The sequence below is a fragment of the Mastomys coucha genome, unplaced genomic scaffold (genome assembly GCF_008632895.1).
Source record: "Mastomys coucha isolate ucsf_1 unplaced genomic scaffold, UCSF_Mcou_1 pScaffold8, whole genome shotgun sequence".
NCBI classification, from domain to species: Eukaryota; Metazoa; Chordata; class Mammalia; order Rodentia; family Muridae; genus Mastomys; species Mastomys coucha.
Window position 1 is genome coordinate 69,572,732 of NW_022196914.1, and position 19,036 is coordinate 69,591,767.

Here is a 19,036-nt window from a genome sequence, read left to right on the forward strand (position 1 = left end):
CCCAGGAGTTAGAGCAGAACTCCTACTGTCCCTTGTGAACAGAAATTGCCCACTGGGTGCTTTGGGGTTCTAGGCCTATTACTTGACTGGGCCCAGACTGCCTGAACAGATTACTGCCCTACTGATATTCACCATTTTTCCTAAATACAACAACCAAACTCCATCACAAGAAGTAGTCATCAATGTGTAATTGTATCGATAGGCTAGAATACTAAGCACCCACTAAAGCATATTGTGCACATTAGTACAACCACATCTTTACTACATTGCTAAGGACTATCACAGATAAAGATAAGGATGCCTATCACATCATTTTGGTAAACACTTTTGTATGCATATAAAGACTTTTTTTTTTAAAGTAGAAGAGAAAACCCTACAAGTAAGTGGTAGCCCTAAGTGTTATATTTTCTGAGGTAATGCCTATTTGGTTTTGCCTCCTGGATTTTCTTATTGAGCATATATTTATAGTTTTAAATCTCCTTTAAGAAGCAGTTTCATGTAGCTGAAAATAATTTTAGTAGCATGAGCAAATTATGAACATTAGTTTATGTGAAATATGTGACAATTCCAAGGCAAGAATGATTTAATTTTATAGGGCAGCCATAAAAACTTTTAAGGGTTGTAAATGTAAGTTTGATAAATGTAAAATTGATAAAATTTTATGTTTCTTTCATTTTAAATTTTTACAAGGCACATTCATGATGTTTAAAATCAGAAACAAATTATTTCTAAAATTCTCCTCTAATCTTATTCGTTGATTATTCTCAAACTGTATGTTGACATGGAGTCTATATTTCTAATCTATTTCTACAGACATTAAGTGTCTCCTGAAATATGATGAAACACTATCAGTTTAACTGATGTGATCTGCATATGGCATTTATATTCCACGCCTCTGCACATAGTCCTGGTTCTGAAACACCAAAGGGCACTTCCTACCATTGTTTCCACTGTGTCTGAGAAAGCTTGTGCCTGTGTTTTGTCAAAAGTTGGTCCTAGGGGATTTCCCTTTTGTTTTCTTTTTCTTTTGTTTGGGATAAAGGAAGGTGCTAACAGAATGTTAATGATACCAGAGTGTTAAGCAGAAGTCCTAGAGGAGAGATCTCTTAATCTGCCTTAGAGACTAGCCTGAATACCTTTTGTAACTTGTTATGAGCACCCCAAAATTACCAGCATGAAACAATGACAGCATTTTATGTGAATAATATATGTCATATGACAGAATTCATATATATAATTTTTTAAATACTTTTTTCTTTGAGTCTCTCATTTGACAGACACCTCTCTGGGTGGTTTTAACCAAATCTCTCATGATATCACAGTTAAGATATCTCTCTAGACTTAGATGGGGCTGAAAGATTGTCCTTTAAGATAATTTTCCTACATGGCTGGCACAGCAGTACTTATGGTTGGTTAAAGGGTTGGTCCTTTTCCAGGTGGACTAATGGTAGAGGACAGTTTAAAACACATTTGTGGCAGAGGGACCATTTCATAGCAGAGATTGCTCCATTAAAAGATTAATGTGGAAGCTGTAGGGTCTTATTTATTTTTTATTTTGGAGCCTCAGCAGTTACAAAGTGTCACTTCCTTTGTTCACTCAGACTAAGCTTACTCAGTGTAAGAGAGAAAGGAAAAAGAAAAAGGAAAGGAACTATATGAGACAAGACTTACAGAAGGCAACAAGGATCACTGGGTGCCATCTTGTGGGCTGGCTACCAATGAAGACTGTTACTTGACCCCAAGTGAATCACTTCCTTTCATGTAAGACATGCGCAGGTCTTTGCCATGATCTCCAGTCTCCTGTTATGGTATTAGCTTACATGATCTCATCATCTAAGCTGAAACTATTGGCTTTCTACTGCTGGCTCACAAATCTAACATCTAGAAATAATAACCACTTATTATCTTGCAAATCCAACAGTAAGAAATCTGGGGATGAGGTTCTTAGCTCATGAATTAAGAAAGCTCAAATCGCATTCTTAGTCCTGGTTGCGATTTTTTGGATGGTGTTTAGAGCTACTTTCTAAATGTATTCAGGTTATTGGGGAATAGTAGGTTATTTGTGCTAGACAGAGTAAAGTATTTAGACACTACCAAGGTCAGTGGACCTCAACTGTCCTAATGTTGTGACCCTTTAATATAGTTCCTCATGATATGCTGACCCCCAACTATAAAATTATTTTCATTGCTACTTCATAACTGTAGTTTTGCTATTGTTATGAATAGTAATAACATCTGATATGCAGGATATCTGATATGTGACCTCTATGAAAGGGCTGTTCAACTCCCTCAAGGGGTCATGACCCACAGGTTAAAACCACAAACCTTGATGCTATGAGGTATATAGCCTTTGCCACATTGTGGTGGTTTGCTCTTTCAAGGTTAACAGACAAATCTCCCTATTGCTTTTCATTTCTAATTTGCCTTTTATCTCTACTACCAGAGGTAATGTGATTTGATCTAGTCTACCAGCAGGATAGCCCTTTTAATTAAATCAATCTGTTCATTATGTTACATTGTATCTGCACAGCTCCTTTTAAAGTGTACACTAACAGAATTGAGGGTTAGCATGCAAAGAGTGGAAATTAAGTAAGTTCTCTCACCAGGAGGTATAACCTTAGAATCATCCTGGTGCAGATAAGTCTGTATTAGTTCACTATTGCTGCACAACAAAATTTCCTGGAACTAGTGCCTAAAACAACAATCCTCACTAACATCTCACAGTTCTATTATCTCTTGAGCTGGAAGTCAAGAATCATTCAGGGTTGCCAGTGATTGAGACATGTATCTCTAATGCAATTCACTCACATGAACTTCTACGAAGTATTAGCTGTTGTAAAAGACTGTACTTGCTCTGTAAGTGTGCTAATCTCCAGGAAACATGAGTATCTTCATGATTTTAAAATGCTTACCTGACTGAGCCAGCAAAGATAGCAAGAGAAAAGCAGCTTCTTTATAGGACCTGACTTCAACTGTACCATCACTTTTACTACAGTGACTGGTTTCACAAGTCAATCCTGATATAATAAAGGTCGTGGACACTGGAGACTTAAGTATCATCTTCCAGGACATCTTGTAGCCTGGCCTTTGTAACCACAATTAACAAAAAAAAATAAACTTTAAAATTTGTTTTTTACATGCAGACCATAGTTTCCCCCCAGTCCATCCCTCCTACTTTCCCTCTTCTCTCCTTCCCATCCACTCCTCTGTTTCTCTTCCAAAATGCCAGGCTCCCCATGGATATCAACCAGCCATGGCCTAACAAGTTGCAATAGGATTAGGCACCTCCTCTCCTATTAAGGCTAGAAAAGACAACCCAGTAGGAGAAAAGGGTCCCAATGGCAGGCAACAGAGTCAGAGACAGCCCTGGCTTTCACTGTTATAGATTCAACATGAAGACCCAGCTGCACAAATATTACATAAGTGCATAGGGCCTAGGTAACTCCCATGGAAACTCCCTGGTTGGTTCAATGTCTGAGTACTTTGGGGGCCAGGTTAGCTGATTCCTTTAAAGTAAAGGGAAGAGCATCTGAAATCTGTTTTCTCTCATGCCCACTGCAACAGTCTCTATGGGCTAGCTTCTCTGTTCAGTTTGTGTGGAGCATCACAATTATTATACGTATTTCCATTGTTAAAAAATTTAAAGCACTTTAAATGGTCTAGATAAAAGCCACACCACCTGCTATTTTATAACCCATTACATAAAGCCTTTAACCAGGCATTGTGACACATGATACGCCCTAGCATCTCGTATTACTCCCGCTACATTCACATCTACTGTTACCTTTGAGCCACACTTATGAGCTTCCTATCGCCAAGTAAATGTACAAATGTATCAAGTACCCCTGTCAAACACAAAACATGAATATTGGATTTTCAATACTAGCACTATATCATAACACCTAGCTAAATGTAAAGAATTCAACAATGCAATATACCCTCACAACAAAATTCAAGGTTTAGATTTATGAACGAGTTCTTAAGCTGCCTTTATGCATGGATATCTCTGAAATGCTCCTCCAAAAACAAGACAAAATAAATAACTGACAAAAAAACCCTCCTTAATACTTCAAACATTGCAATGTGAAATCTTTTTCTGCCTATAGTGTAGAAAATTGAAAATATATTTGTATTTATTACCTGTGGCATTCTTTTGAAAATGCTCACTGATTGCAACTCAGGAGTTTGACATTCATAAAAATTAGGCTGCAAATCTTTGTACTTTCTAAAACAAATGAATTTAATATACAAATAAGGTAGATGAGGATTTATGGATGCTGCATCCTGTGTACATAAACAATCAATTTAATGAGCACAGAGCCAAACAAATTCCTAGTCTTCTGTGGTATTTTATTGTCTGTATTAATCTTGTTTTGTTTTCTTTGCTGTCCAAATAGTATTTAAGTTTTTCACTCTTCCTTTAAAGTTATACCACAATAGTTTAAAATTATATAAAAAAAAATAATAATAATTAGGACCCTACTCCATACAATACAATGGTCTGGAACTAGCCTGTATTTGGTAAAATCTTTCTTTGTTATTTTTATTTTATTTTTTGAAAGTATAATTATACCATTTTATACTTCCATTTCTTCCCTCCAAACCTTCCCATGTATCCTCTTGCTTGCTTTCATCTAATACCAGTCTCCTTTTTCCTTTAATTATTGTTACATACAGTATGTATATGTGTCTGTGTCTATGTGTGTGTGTGTGTGCCTGTGTATTTTCCTGAATACATAAATACAACCTGCTCAGTGTGTATAACATTTACTTGTGCACATATGTTTTCAGAGCTGACCATTTGGTATTGGATAACCAATTAGTGTGCTCATCCTTGGGGAAGACTATTTCTCCCACTCTCAGCATTCCTTAGGTACCTGTAGTTCTATGTATAGAGTTGAGGCCTCAAGAGCTTTCTCCCACCCAAATTAATATGTCTGTTGTTGTGCTCTTGTTCACGTTATGTTTAGGGAGAGAAGTTGGTAAGACTTTATGGGTATAGCTTCTGACATTTCTAGGAGACATGGAGTTACAGCAGAACAAACCCTCCGTTCCTCTGGTTCTTACAATCCTTCTGCTCCATCTTCAGTAATGATCCTCCATCCAAGTGGCAGGGGTTGTTTTGTAGATGTACGCACTGGGACTAGACTCCACAACTCTTCATTTTAATTGGATATGGTTTTCCTTAATGATACCAATCTCTTGCAAGGACATGTATCCTTGATAAAAGATGAGAACTACTTGTCTGTGGGTATAAGGGCAACTATTTAGAATATAGTTACAGACTGTACTGGTTCAATAGCGTGGTAATTGTAAGTTTTCCTCCAGCATCCTTGACTTCATTATCCCTGAGTGGTTGGTTAGGTTTCTAGTACCAGGCATGATTTCCCTCTTGTTCAGTGGTTCATAAGTCCAGTTAAAGAGCTGGTGGTTACTGTTAAAGTCGGTGCGGGACTAGAGTCATTGTGCTATGCTGGTCATTGTTGTTCATAGGTGTCAGCTGGGTAAGACTGTAGGTTGCTTCTCACCTTTGGAAGCCTGTAAGAAACATTCTGGTACCAGGAAAGTGAGATCTCAGGGAGGAGGCTTTCAGGTCAGTTCCAGTTCCATGGTCTCTTCCCTGTACCCAAAGCACATGTGTCTTCATCAATAGGGACTTACCTTCCATCTTTTGGGGGCTCAAGGGCAATAGCAGTAACCTATGATGTTCTCTGAAATGAGCAACCCTGACCAACAACAACAACAGACATTCTTACTGCTATTTTACCCTTCTCCTTATCTCTCCTTCCTTACTTAGAGCCCTTCTGTTTCTCCATTTCCCCTTTCAGATGACCTGTAGTCTGATATTTTTCTTCCTCTGCATTGCTCCTCCACATTTCTGGAATGATCTCTTATAACTCTTAAAGATGGTTTCTTGAAAAAAAGCACTCTCTGCTTTAAAATGCAGCTTCCCAGATGAAAACAATAATAGTTGTAAATGAATAAGTGATGAATTTTACCTTAACGTAATTCTCCCATCTGCTTACTGATCAAAGAAATGAATGTGGTACATTTTAAATTGTGTGTGTGTATGTGTGTACGTGTGTGTGTGTGTGTGTGTGTGTGTGCTTGTGTGTTAGGTGCTCCTTCATGTGTGGGTGTACATTCATATGGGTGCCAGAGCTTGATGTCCATTGTCTTCTTCAATCTTTCACCATAATTTTGAGCCATTGTATCACACTGAAACCAGAGCTCACCAATTTAGGTGAAGTGGTTGGCTTCAGAGAGCTCCAGAGATTCTTCAGTCACTCTAGCACTGGAATTAAAGCTCTAAGCTCTGCCTGGCATTTATATGTGGGTGCTAGAAATGAATCTCTGGTCTTCAACTTCTATGGCAATCATATTACCAAGCAAGCCACCTCCTCTGCCCACGTTTTATAATTAAACCTATAAGTGACTTCTGCTCTAGAGATGTTATTTCTATTCATCCATTATCTTCCCTTAAAAATGCTTTTGTTAATAGCCACCCTAATGGGCATGAAGTGGCACCTTATTGTGGTTTTGTTTCCCTTTATTCAGTCTTAATCCTGTCATTAAAGGTTATTTATTGTTAACACTTGGTATATTTCCCACTTTTATGCATCTTTTTCTTTGAAAATAGGATCCCAGTGTATAAGCAGTTTGATAACTGCTTTAAACAGGACTCTGCTATGTCATTAGAAATTCTTTGGGCTACGTGCTACTGTGACCTAAAGCTGATGTTGAAAACACGATTAATCAATCCAGTGAGAGGTAGCCATATTGTATCAAAGGCCAGTCTTGGGTTAAAGAGGCCCTGACTTGAAATCTCAGCACCTACACTGCTACTGTTCATGAAATCACACTGTCCTTTGAGTTTCTCTATATGGAAAGAATAATGCATTTTGTTGCATCTTGCAGAGTTTGCAATAACTATGGCAATAGACTATGATGTCTGGTTAGGTTTATGGGACCTCACAGGCCAATAGCTCCAACAGTAATCATGATTCATTTTTGTAGCTTAAAACTTATATGAAGTTTGTTCCCCCAGTACATTAAGGAGTCAATACTTGTAAAGCACTCTGCATGGCACCTGTCAAAATTTAACTGATCATATGTTTTTATTATCTATCATTTTTAATATGCAAGTATTGATAATAAAACATATGGATTACTTGATAATACTCTAGAGAGTATGATCCTGTAGGGAAGAGAGTTTTTTCCAATCTTTTCCCCTCTGTATTTGTTCCTAGAATAAAGCCTATTCATAGTATATAGTAAATAAATTGATATATAAATGGAAAATATAAAAAAAAAAGAAATTCTTTGGGAACATCACATTCAGTGAAAAATAGACCCTACTGCAGCATATGCATGATGTGTCCCTGCTAACTAAATAGCAGTGTAACTGAAATAAGTCACTGTAATAGAACTCACAGCTGTAATATGGAGAGTCTAACTTGTACAACCAGGAGTGCTCCAGACAATGACATGGATAAATTTTCATAATACCTTGTCATGACATTAAGTTTTTAAACACCAAATTCATTTCAAATTACAATGAACCAAATGAGAAGAGAAAGTCAGCTCTTGTCAGCTGTGGTAAAGGAACGCTCTAGCATTAGGGCCTTTCCTTCATTTGGTGAGGTGAACGCTCTAGCATTAGGGCCTTTCCTTTATTTGGTGAGGTGAATGCTCTATCATTAGGGCCTTTCCTTCATTTGGTGAGGTGAACGCTCTATCATTAGGGCCTTTCCTTCATTTGGTTAGGTGATCTTCAGTGGATATTTTTCACAGAATGTCTTTCAGAATAGGAAATAGCTTTAGGGATAAAAATCAACCAGATTTTATTACTGAAATCATATTTGTCGTTAAGATTTGCTTTCACTGAAACAAGTAGTCTTTATTTTTACAGATTTATTTATTTATTTATTTTTACAGATTTATTTATTTATTTACATGTATGTGTGTGTGTGTATATATATAATATGTTTACCTGTGTGAGTTTGTGTGAGTTTTTGTGTAGCATGTGCATGCAGAAGCCTGCAGGGACCAGAAGAGGGCATGAGAATCCCCTGAAACTGCAGGTACAGGAGAGAGGTTGTGAGCTACCATGTGAATACTAGGAAACAAACTCAAGGTCTTTTGCAAGAGCAATGAACTGTCTTTCCAACACAGCCATTCTTTTTTAAATTTAGTCTCTTTGTGTCTCTCTGTGTCTGTCTGTTTCTCTCTCTCTGTATGTGTACATGCATGTGCACATATGCAGCTATGCATGTACATGTACAGATATTTGTGGATTAGCTTGCAGTATAGAGGCCATAGGAGAGTTCTTGAGAGTTGGTTTTCTCTTTCTTGCCAACGTTTGGAATACTGAGATCAACCTCAAGTCCTCAGACCCGAGCACCATTGCCTCTACCCAATGAGTCATCTCATCAGGTCAGAAGAAGTGATCTTCATGACATTCACCAGTGGATCTTAAAACAGCCGCGGTTATCATCAACATTCCAGTGACCTGTTATAAAACGAAAGGCTTGTAGAAGACTCTAGTCATCATATACGAGTTATAGTTTTGTGTTTATGATGTTATTGCTAAGAAGCTGGGCTGGAAACCTCAACATTTTATTTGATCACAGTGATTTGGGCAGAGGGACTGGCACTACCATGGTTTTTTGAGCAACTTGGCACAAGCCAATAGCTTCAGGAAAGGCTTTCAGAACAGACTTCTGTCAAACATGCCATATGGAGATTCTGGGCTCAGATTATGGAGGTTTTTCTGGTGGTTTAGGCATTACCACTACTCTCCAGGACTTTTGCCTGACATGGGTAACACGATCAACAAAACCTGACACCTCAAGAAAGGGAAGTGGCTTGATATTTGAGGGTTTTAAATGATTCCTGAAGGTCCCAAGAGTTGTCTTGCACTGAGTCTCCTTGCTTTTCCATCACCTCACCTAGAAAGTGCCCCAGAGCTCTTCCTCCTCTGTTATTCAGGAGCTTAATATATTCCTATATGTAAATATACATATACACATATGCATATGAATACACATATACACACACAATACATATACATATATTTGGTAAATAAAAATAAGTGAAACTAAAGAGGCTAAGAAGTTGAAGAACAGCAGAGAGGGATATATAAGAAGGCTAGGGAGGTGAAAAGATAGGGAGACATGTTTTAATTATATTATAATCACACACATACACAAAGGTACAAAGACATGAAAACCTATTTCAGGGCAAGAAGGTAAGGGGGTAATCTAATTTTAAAACACAAAATGCTTGTCTGATAAAGGCAGCCCCTACCTTTTATAAGTACCTATCTTTAAACACTATCTCTATTTGGATAGACCTTCCTTCCCGTTTCTCACCTCCGAAATCCACATACGTACATGTCATCACACCGCCATGCCATTATTACCCATAAGATAGGTGCTTTTGCTTCTCAAATTCTATGAGGAATCAATCAGAAGGGCTCAGGCATAGCTTGAAAACTGGCATCTCATAGTTAAATTCTGAATTCCATGGTTAAAGCCTAATATTAAAAATCATATGATTTTTATATGCAAATCCAGATTTGCTGTTTCTCCTGAACACCAGACTCTGGTTCACATGCCTCCCCGCTGAGCATGCTGCATCTTCATTTTGAAAGAGTAGCTAGTCCCCTGGCTGGCAATCTCTTCTGAGGTGAGGCCTTGGCATTGCCTTAAGCATTTGCATTCCTCATGACTCACAATGGGCATCATGGCTTCCTGGTCTCATTTGCATGATAAGGTGTTCCTGACAAGGGAACTCTGTCCACCAAGAGTCAAGAGGAGTATGGCACATCAGAAAAGCACCTCTGGCCACAGAGGGAACAGTGGTAACCAATGCTCTCGTACTCTACTTATTCACTATGTAAGAGAGCTAGGTGATAGACATCTCCTCTATTTATTATTACTTTTTTTTTTTAAAGCACAGGATAGCAATTTCTAGAGATGCCTACCTGTAGTCATCTAGAGATGAAACCTGTAGTTTCAGTGTTCAAAAGGCAGGAGGATAATACATCTGAAGCTAGACTGGACAACTTAGCGCTTGTTTCAAAATTACATCTGAAGCTAGACTGGACAACTTAGAGCTTGTTTCAAAATAAAAGTCAAGACGTATAGGCATATTGCTCAGAGATTCATGGTTTATAGTATACAGATAACTATAATTCCCCAGTGTGGAGTGGGAAGAGGGGAGAAAGGGAAAAAAACATATAGAAAGTCTGTTATTCCCAAGACACAAACACATACACACACACACACACACACACACAAACAGAAATTTTAGTGGGGTGGGCTGGGACAGCTAAATATCAAAACAAGCATTTTAGGTGATTCTTATGAAACACAACCATTCTTTAACTCTTTCTGGATCAGATAGCTTTTCTGCTATATAGTTCCTAGAGGAAACTGGTTAGATGTAGACAATCATTTTAAATCCCTTGTCCAGTAATGAAGAGGACACAATATTTTACTATATATAAATCTCACCAACACTGGCCTTTTTCAGTGCATCCAGTGGTAAGTTGGGTATAATAGGTAAGGAAGATAATTTAAGCATATATTAGCATACTTAAAGAAAGACCCAGGTTTGCCATTATTTTTTCATAGTCATCATACAGAGTTGGAGAGTCACTGGGCCTCTGTGTTTATTTTTTGCTGAATTAATGCTCTCAGTGTGCAATTAAAATGTTACCCTTCTACTTGCCCCATTTCTATTTAAAGAGAGGATTTAGCTAGATGTCGTTAGTATGTAACATGTCATTAGTATGTAGCATGCTCACATCCTGCAGTCCATGAGTCATGCAGCAACTCTGACTGTAACCACTTCTAGAACCGTGGGTGCTAACCAGGCATTGAAACCCCGGGAAGATCTCTGTTTCCTTCCAAAGTGATCAATAACTGACAATTACCATAAATGTGCAGTTTCCTTCACTCCAATACTCACATAAAAACTGACAGTGTTGTGTAACAAATTGTATATGCATGCAGGTTCTGAATCCACACAGCTAATGCACACATGAATTATTCAGTGAAACTTGCTTCAATAGGATTTCTGTGTCACTTTGATGTGTGACCAGTTTTAGATAATACGTTAAACCTTATACGTTATCAGACATTCACTGGGTATTGTTCAAACCACATCCTGTGTTAGCGAATCTGTTACGGTTCTTGCCAGTTGCTTTTCTTCAGATTTCCCTATGTATTTTAGCCATTGAATAACTATGTCCTCACCTATCTGGTCCTGGATATTCACAGTTGTCAACGGTGCAAACATGAGAGAAAAAAAATAAAAAAGCAACTACTGTTGTCCTGTGGCTGTTCTTGGAGAAAATAAAAAAGAAGCAGGTAGCTTAAATGATAGAAGCCTTGGGGAGAGGATTTCATGGCTCAGACCTGCAGGCTGAGGAGAAGCTGCTGCAGGAAGGGATGAGAACAGCAATGCCCAGGTCTCCATATGGCTGAGGAACAAATGACAGTAGCCAGGGGGTTCAAACATCCCTCAGTACATTAGTTTCTCTGACTTGGAAGTCCAGCTCAGATGGCCTGGCCCCTCCTCTAGGCCTCATAGGCTGCAAGCAGGTGCTTGTTCTATTCATTCACATGATTTCTGATTGAGATTTCTCCCAGGCTCCTCCACACCACAGGCAGCAGTCAGTTCCTGGAATTATAGGACTGTTTCCCACTTCCTTGCTGCAGGTCAGCCCTGGGGCAGCTTCCGCTCCCCCTGCTGTGTGCTGTCCCTACCCTCTTATATTTCCTTTCAGAATATCCAGATGGGCTCCTTCAAGGCCAGCAGGAGAACATGCCCTTTCAGAAGAGGCCTAGTTCCTCAACTGGTATTGACTTCCTCCTTAAGTCAGACCCAACCAAGATAGCCAGCCTTTTAATTAACTCAAAAACATCTGATATAGGACTCTTGATCCCCCTCCTCCATAGTATATAAAATAGTCATGGAAACAACTGATCATTGGGCTTCCAGGTCAGTCTCATAAAAGAGAAGGGAATTATGTAAGGTGTATACATATGTGGGGAAGAATGCTGGGACCCTAGTACAGTTATGTCCATACATGGAATCATGTTTCAGACAGTAAAATATAGTAGAAGTCCTATGTAGAATTATAGCAATTTCCAGTATCTGGTGAACAGATCAGATCATAAATGTGTTAGGTTAATGACCAGTGCATATTCTATACCACAACTATTTAAAGATCCGTTTTCAAAATATATTTTGAAATATGGAATATTATATTCATAAATTACTAAGTGAGAAACTCATGATCTGTGTTTAAGCAATGTGGTATCAGTCTTTAAAAGTACATGCATACACATATACAAATATGCACATACATATCATGGGAAGCTATAATTAAATACATCCATGTTAGTCTTAAATATTTTGGGGTGGGAAATTGTGAATAATTTAGACAGTCCTTATCCTGTTTCTTATTTTTAATATTATTCACAATCAGCATTTCTTGATAATATGAGGCCAGGAATTTCATATGGAGGTGCAGGCTTGTAATCCCAGCACTGTGTAGGCTAAGGTAAGAGCATCACCATGAAGTGAGTTCAATCACTTCAATGCCAATCAAGGCTCCATAGTGAGTTAATTCAAGGCCAATCTGGGCTACAGAATGGGATACTGGCTCAAGAGCATAAGATGAAATAAAAACAATGTACTTATGGGAATTACAAACACAGACCTCCAGAGTTGTCTTTAAAATCATTTGAGAGTTTGTTCTCCAGATATTTTGCTAGGTTGAAAGCAAGTTAAGGAGTTGTCAACATATTTGCTCAACAAATGCAAATACTAGTTGGTAGAAATAAATTCTTGACTCAGTCAAGAATGTCAAGAATTCAGGAACTACCCTAGGGTGTGTCTGAAGACTAAATAATAGGTAGAAAACCAAAATTAACCTTTTCACCCATTTCCTCATATCTAGAAATCCAGAAAAGTAAAATTCCAGTTAACCCAGGGCTAATTACAAACAGTATGCAAAGCACCCAAACTTTCAGTGGTCAATCAACCCCCCTCCGACATAGATATTTTATCACTTAACAATTGTCAGTATTCACTGAATGTAAACATATAGGAAGGAAGAGATGACTGGCTGGTGGAGAGATGGCTCAGGACTTAAGAGTGCTAACTGTCTTGCAGAGGTTCTGTTCCAAGTACCCATAAGATATCTCACAATTGCATATAACTCTACTTTCAGAAAATCTGGCACCCTCTTCTCGCCTCCATAGGTAGCAGACATGCCCATAGTACAGTACAAACACACACACACACACACACACACACACACACACACACACACAGATGAACTAACAACTACATTTTATTTTCAAAAATTTAAAAAGAAGAAAGAGATGACTGGAGGGAGCACATTCTATTTCCTACACGGTATGTCCTGCACAGCAAGAGTTTTAGACAGAGATAACCTACTCACTATCACATCCAAGATTGCTCTCAGATGTTTGCCTGGAAGAGAAAGAAAGACAACCAGAAGGGAGGTAGGAAATCAGAAACATTGACAACCTAGTTCTTCAGACACAGCTTCAAGTTTCAAGAGAGCAGTTAGCAGCAAAGGGGAAAAAAGTATTTTTAGATGTTGTTTGGGAGGTGAAAGGATTTTTCTGGGGGAAAGGGGGGCAGGAAATGGGCAGATGAGATTTTTTTTCTGGCACTGTAAAATCTCAGAGATTTTTGAGTTGCAATATGACAAAATGAGGTTTTCATCTCTCTTGCTTAAAAGAAGGAAGGAAGAAAGAAAGAAAAGCAGGCACACTACCAAATGTCAATGTGGGACATAAACAGACCACATTTCTAATTCATGGCAAGGTGGCTAAAATAAAAATTCTTAAAATACATATCTTAAAATTAGATTTTTGACCTTCGATAGGGCTTATCACGCTATTTATACTGTGACAGTAGGAGCTGATTCTTCAGTGGCTGCCTCATCAAAGGCATGACTCATGCTTCCTAAAGCATTTATGCCATATGTTTCCTGGGGTAAAAGAAAAAAAAATACGTATTTTTTATACAATTACCGAAACCTGAAAAGAAATACTAGGAATCATTTAAAAGATACATTTGGAAGCATGTCAAAAGTTGATTTATGAAAACTAACATTTCATTAAACATTTGGCTGGAAAGGGCATTAGGTAATTTATAAATATAAATAAGCAAATATACTCTTACCTTTATCACAAAGGGAAAAATAGATTAAAAGAATTATTTAGCAGTAGAACACATGTAAAAATGAAACATGTTCTATATTCAGAAATTTTACAACATTCTCCTAAACTACCCGAAATGAATCATTTTAACATTGAAAAAGGAAAAAAAAAACTAAGTTGATTGACATTTAGTGGCATTCTTTTTGTGTACAAGTCCTGACTCTAAGGTAATGAGACATATCATTTTGTAGTCATTTGAAATGGAAATGGACATTAACATAATTATTAGCCCTTTGCTCAAATATTTTTATGTAATATAAAACTGTACTGAAAAAGTCCTGGGGGGGGTTATTTCCATTTAAGGGTTGGGAAAATTCTCTTTTAAATACAACAGATGATGATCAGAGTTCCAAATAAGGAATCCTAATTTCCCACTTGCTATTCAAAGCCGTTGTCATTTCCTTTCCTTCTACGCATGTCATAAACTCTCCATCACAGTTACCTGTTCCCTGGGCTCCCTGTGCCAATCTACACTCAGATTGTCATGGATGCCAGGAACCTGTGTTCTTGTCACCAACAGCCCGGGAGGCTATCAACATCCCCTCACTTCTTCAGTAGATTCTATGCCTACAGTGCCTAACCACCCTTTTGCATCATATATGGTCCATCCCTTCCTCGATCCTCCTCTCTTTACTAATGTCTGCTCCATAGATGGGTGTGTTGAAATCCCTGAAGAATTGACCAGTTACTCCCCTGTGTTCAAACCTTCAAAAGCTTCCTAGATCCAGCCCCAACACATCACCTTGGGGGAGCAGGCTCTTCTTCACTGGCTTTGTTTTTGTTCATCTCTCACCAAGGCTTCTTGTACCTCTCTCCAGTCCCTTCTCATCATACGTATCCTGGTGCATACCCAGGTTGTCTTGCTATATCCTGGTACATACCCAGGTTGTCTTGCTGAATTCTGTGGATCTTTTCTACATGTCTTCCTCTATGTGCATCATAGTCTTCTAATGCCTTGAAATGTTTCACCGCCAACCCTTTCCTTCTGCTTAACTCCTACTTTCAGTGGATGACTTTGGTACAAGAAAAGGCCACCTCAAGGAATTCCTCTCTCCCTGTCTTGGGAACAAGTAGCTTCTCTGTTAATATGAGCAACCTGTTATAGCCTGCAACTCCTTAAATTGGAATTGTATATTCACTCAGTTTTTCTAGATTATATATTTTTCTGTATACAGGACTCCCTGTCTTCTACCCAGCATTATCTATGTCCTAGTGATATCTAGATCACAGTAAACATTGAACACTACTAAATGAATGTGTATGCAATGACATAGGCTTTGCTCCTGAGCATTATGAAATACAAAATTAATCACAACTCTGCTACTTCCCCTTATATCTGGATATCATTCAGGAGGGATTTAGGCCACTAGAAAACCCTATAAACATTTTTACACAACCAAAGAAATCACAAAAAGAATCAGCTGCTTGCCATGTCTCAGTATGATCCTAGGGCCAGCTTCCTGTGTCTACACTAGTTCATGTAGCTAGGTTCCTCAAATCTACTTTCAATCTACGGAAAAGAGAGAAAGATAGCAAAAGCCATCCCATCCTAAAGCAGGCAAAGGTGTAATAATCCAACCATACTTTATGACTCATTGGATAGATCAGTCTCAAGTGGCCATCCCAATTGAATATCTGGCCTCTATCCTTGAAGTGCGCAAGAGCCAGTAAGCGAAGAAACAATGTGTGCTGTACTCTGGGACAAACTGTGTTACCTCTTTTAGCCTTGCATTCTTCTTTTCCAAGAGAAGTGAAATAATTTCATTCTACAACTTTCATATATTCTCTTGACAAAAGTGTATTACTTCCTACATGAGACACTTGCTCTGGGTATTTCTTGAATACTGTGCACCAATAGAAAACCTGGGTGGGTAAAGAAACCCACTTTTTCCATGAGACCCCAGATAGTGTTCTCCACAGCTAGTGCTGCACACCCTAATATCCTCTAACTGCTCCTATCTTCCACATTGACCATTACAAATATAATGTTTCTCCAATCCTTTCTCCCCTGGGATCATATTACCTTTGCTTAACTAGTTTTCCTGATAATGTCTTCATGTCCCCTTGTAAGCCTGATCAGCTACCACCAGGCATGCTCTCCTTAATTATTTATGATTGATTGAACAGATACCTTCTGAGCTGAATAAGTGACATGCTAGGGCCTCATGAAGGAACAAGATGCAGAATGAATGGAGCTTCTCTTAGTATGTGCTGTCAGATGAGTGGAGGGAGGAGACCATAACACACAAGGTGTGCAAAAGCCATGTGCTTTTGCACACACACACACACACACACACACACACACACACAAGCACAGTTTGTTTTCCTATAGTGATTCATTAATGCCAGGATGAATCTGTCACAGGAATGAGTGACAGAATAACAGGTGTGTGTGTGTGTGTGTGTGTGTGTGTGTGTGTGTGTTCATGAAGATGAAGGTCAAGGGTTCTGATTTTGGTAGTTGGGAAAGCTTTTTAAAACACAAATATCAACCAGACCCCCCAGAGCTTCCAGGGACTAAACCACCAACCAAAGTATACACATGGGGGGACTCATGGTTCCAGCTGCATATGTAGCCGAGGATGGCTTTATCTGGCATCAGTGAGAGAGGAGGCCCTTGGTCCTGTAGAAGATCAATGTTCCAGCATAGGGGAATGCAAGGGTTGTGAGGTGGGAGTGGGTGGGTGGGTAGAGGAGTACCCTCACAGAAACAGGAGGGTAGGATAGGGGGTTTGCATATAGGAAACCAGGGAGGGGAAAAACATTTGAAATGTAAATAAATAAAATAACAAGTAAAAAAAAAATTAAAAAAAAAAAACCCAAACCCACAAATGGGGAGGCATGAGATTGGAAGAGGAAGAGCTTTGCAAGGAAGGAGAGCTGTAAGTGAAAGACCCCGGGTAAAAAAATCCAGACCAGAGTAAGAAATATGAAGCTGCTCAGAAGGTAGAGTTTTCAGAGACAAGGTAGATAAAGCATTCGGGAGCAGACAGAGCAGACAAAAGGAAAGAGTATTATTGTTAATGGTCATGGTTGGAATATGAACACACTAATGTACATATAGTCTGACTGCAGCAGCCAAATTTATAACCTCTGCTTATGCTGGGCATTGTATTTCTAGCAGTACAGGCTGCAGCTTAGATTGGAAGCTGTTATCTCTCCTCTCCCCACTGTGATTTCCCATCCACTGACGCTCACCACTCACATGCCTGAATATGACTCGCACAAATGGAGAGAGTAGGTGGGTATGATGCAAGGAGTTATTAAAATGATTCACATCACATTTCTACCATGAGAAAAGAAATATAGAGTCAAAGACAACACTGCATCAGATCACTGATCATCCTGAAGAAGTCTAAATTACATGTCTGATATTCAGCCATTCATCGGAATGTGATCAGCTGCTGGACAGGCCTGAAAATGTATCTCTTGATTTCCCTAAGCAAAATTGAATGATAAGGACAAAATGAAGTGTAGGAGAAAAGAAAGGGAAAGTCTTTTTAAAAATTGATAACTCTAACTAGACAGAAGTTGAGTAGAAGGAGCCCAACTATTGGTACTTAACTGGATGTGAGTCAATTAAAGGTTGTTGAATTTCTGCCTCCTGAAAGTCCTAATTGCCTTTCCCACAGTAAACATGGTCCCAGAGATTCCCCCCTAAGCTGTGGAAGTCTGGGTCTGTCCTCTCCAGTGGTTTCTGGGCTCCATTGTAATGCTCAGGTTGAGGCAGGTTGCTCTAAGCTAGCCTTGCCAGCTCCTTTCCTGCCCTGGGCTTATAATCACCATGCACGTAGCACCTGCTGTTCAGTCACGCAGGCATCAAGGATCCTGAGGACTCTCTTTGCCCATATGGCACTGAGCTTTGATTCATCATTTTCCTCTCTCCTATCAGTAGGTATTCTAGAAGACAGTTTTATGATGACATTCGCAGCTAGCATGAAATCCAGATAAAAATAAAACAGGATGTCAATAAAGACCTAATGATGTGTGTCTGTGTAAATGCATAATAATAATAATAAAAAGAACAGACATCCGTTTGCAAAGGTACAATTTTACGCCAGGAGGCTTTCAGTGAAGCCTTTATAAATGGACCAACATATGTGAATGTTTGCCCACGCCTTTCAGCCATGAAAATCGCCTCCTAGACAGCTGACTTGGAGTTGGAAAGCAATTCATAAGCACTGGATCGTTTACTAGAACACCTTTGTTAAGTGGTCATCTAGCTACCTTCACAACGGAAGTTGCAGTGGACAGCTGGAGGCAATTCAGGGGTCAGGGTCATGCAAGGCAAGTTTTAAACAAGTTGGTAACCTGATATTTTCATAAAATGGATTTGGAAGCCTAAGGAAACTAGGTGTCAGATCAAAGGAAACCTCCTAAGAGGTAAGTGGTCTCTCTCCTGGGCATGCAGGAGCACTTGCAAGAACCTCAGTAAGAATGGTGATGGCCACGGTTGGGCAGGGTCACGTGATAGGAACATCTCAGGGCTGCAGGCCAGGACTACCCAGGGACTCCATCATGGCCTACTTTCTTGCCCTCTTGAAAACTTTTCCATCCATGTTAAGTCAGGGGCTGATCCTCAGGCTGGGTCTAGACTAGTAATGCAAACTGACTTCCCTACCAGCCAGGAGGACATTTCCTAGTAGCCAGAATAGGATGAGGTGGGGGTACAGGGTAGGTAATTAGAACAGGACTTTCTCCACCCTCAGTTCTTCAAAGTCACCAGAACAACTCTAGTTTTCTCCCATCAGGCCTTAAGGGTT

General features: G+C 39.1%; 1 protein-coding gene across 4 annotated transcripts in view; it reads left to right on the top strand.

Moving 5' to 3' along the window:
- Pde4d (phosphodiesterase 4D) overlaps positions 1–19,036 on the top strand; it is a 1,511,116-nt gene that overhangs the window by 723,405 nt on the left and 768,675 nt on the right. The gene's annotated exons all lie outside the window — the stretch shown is intronic.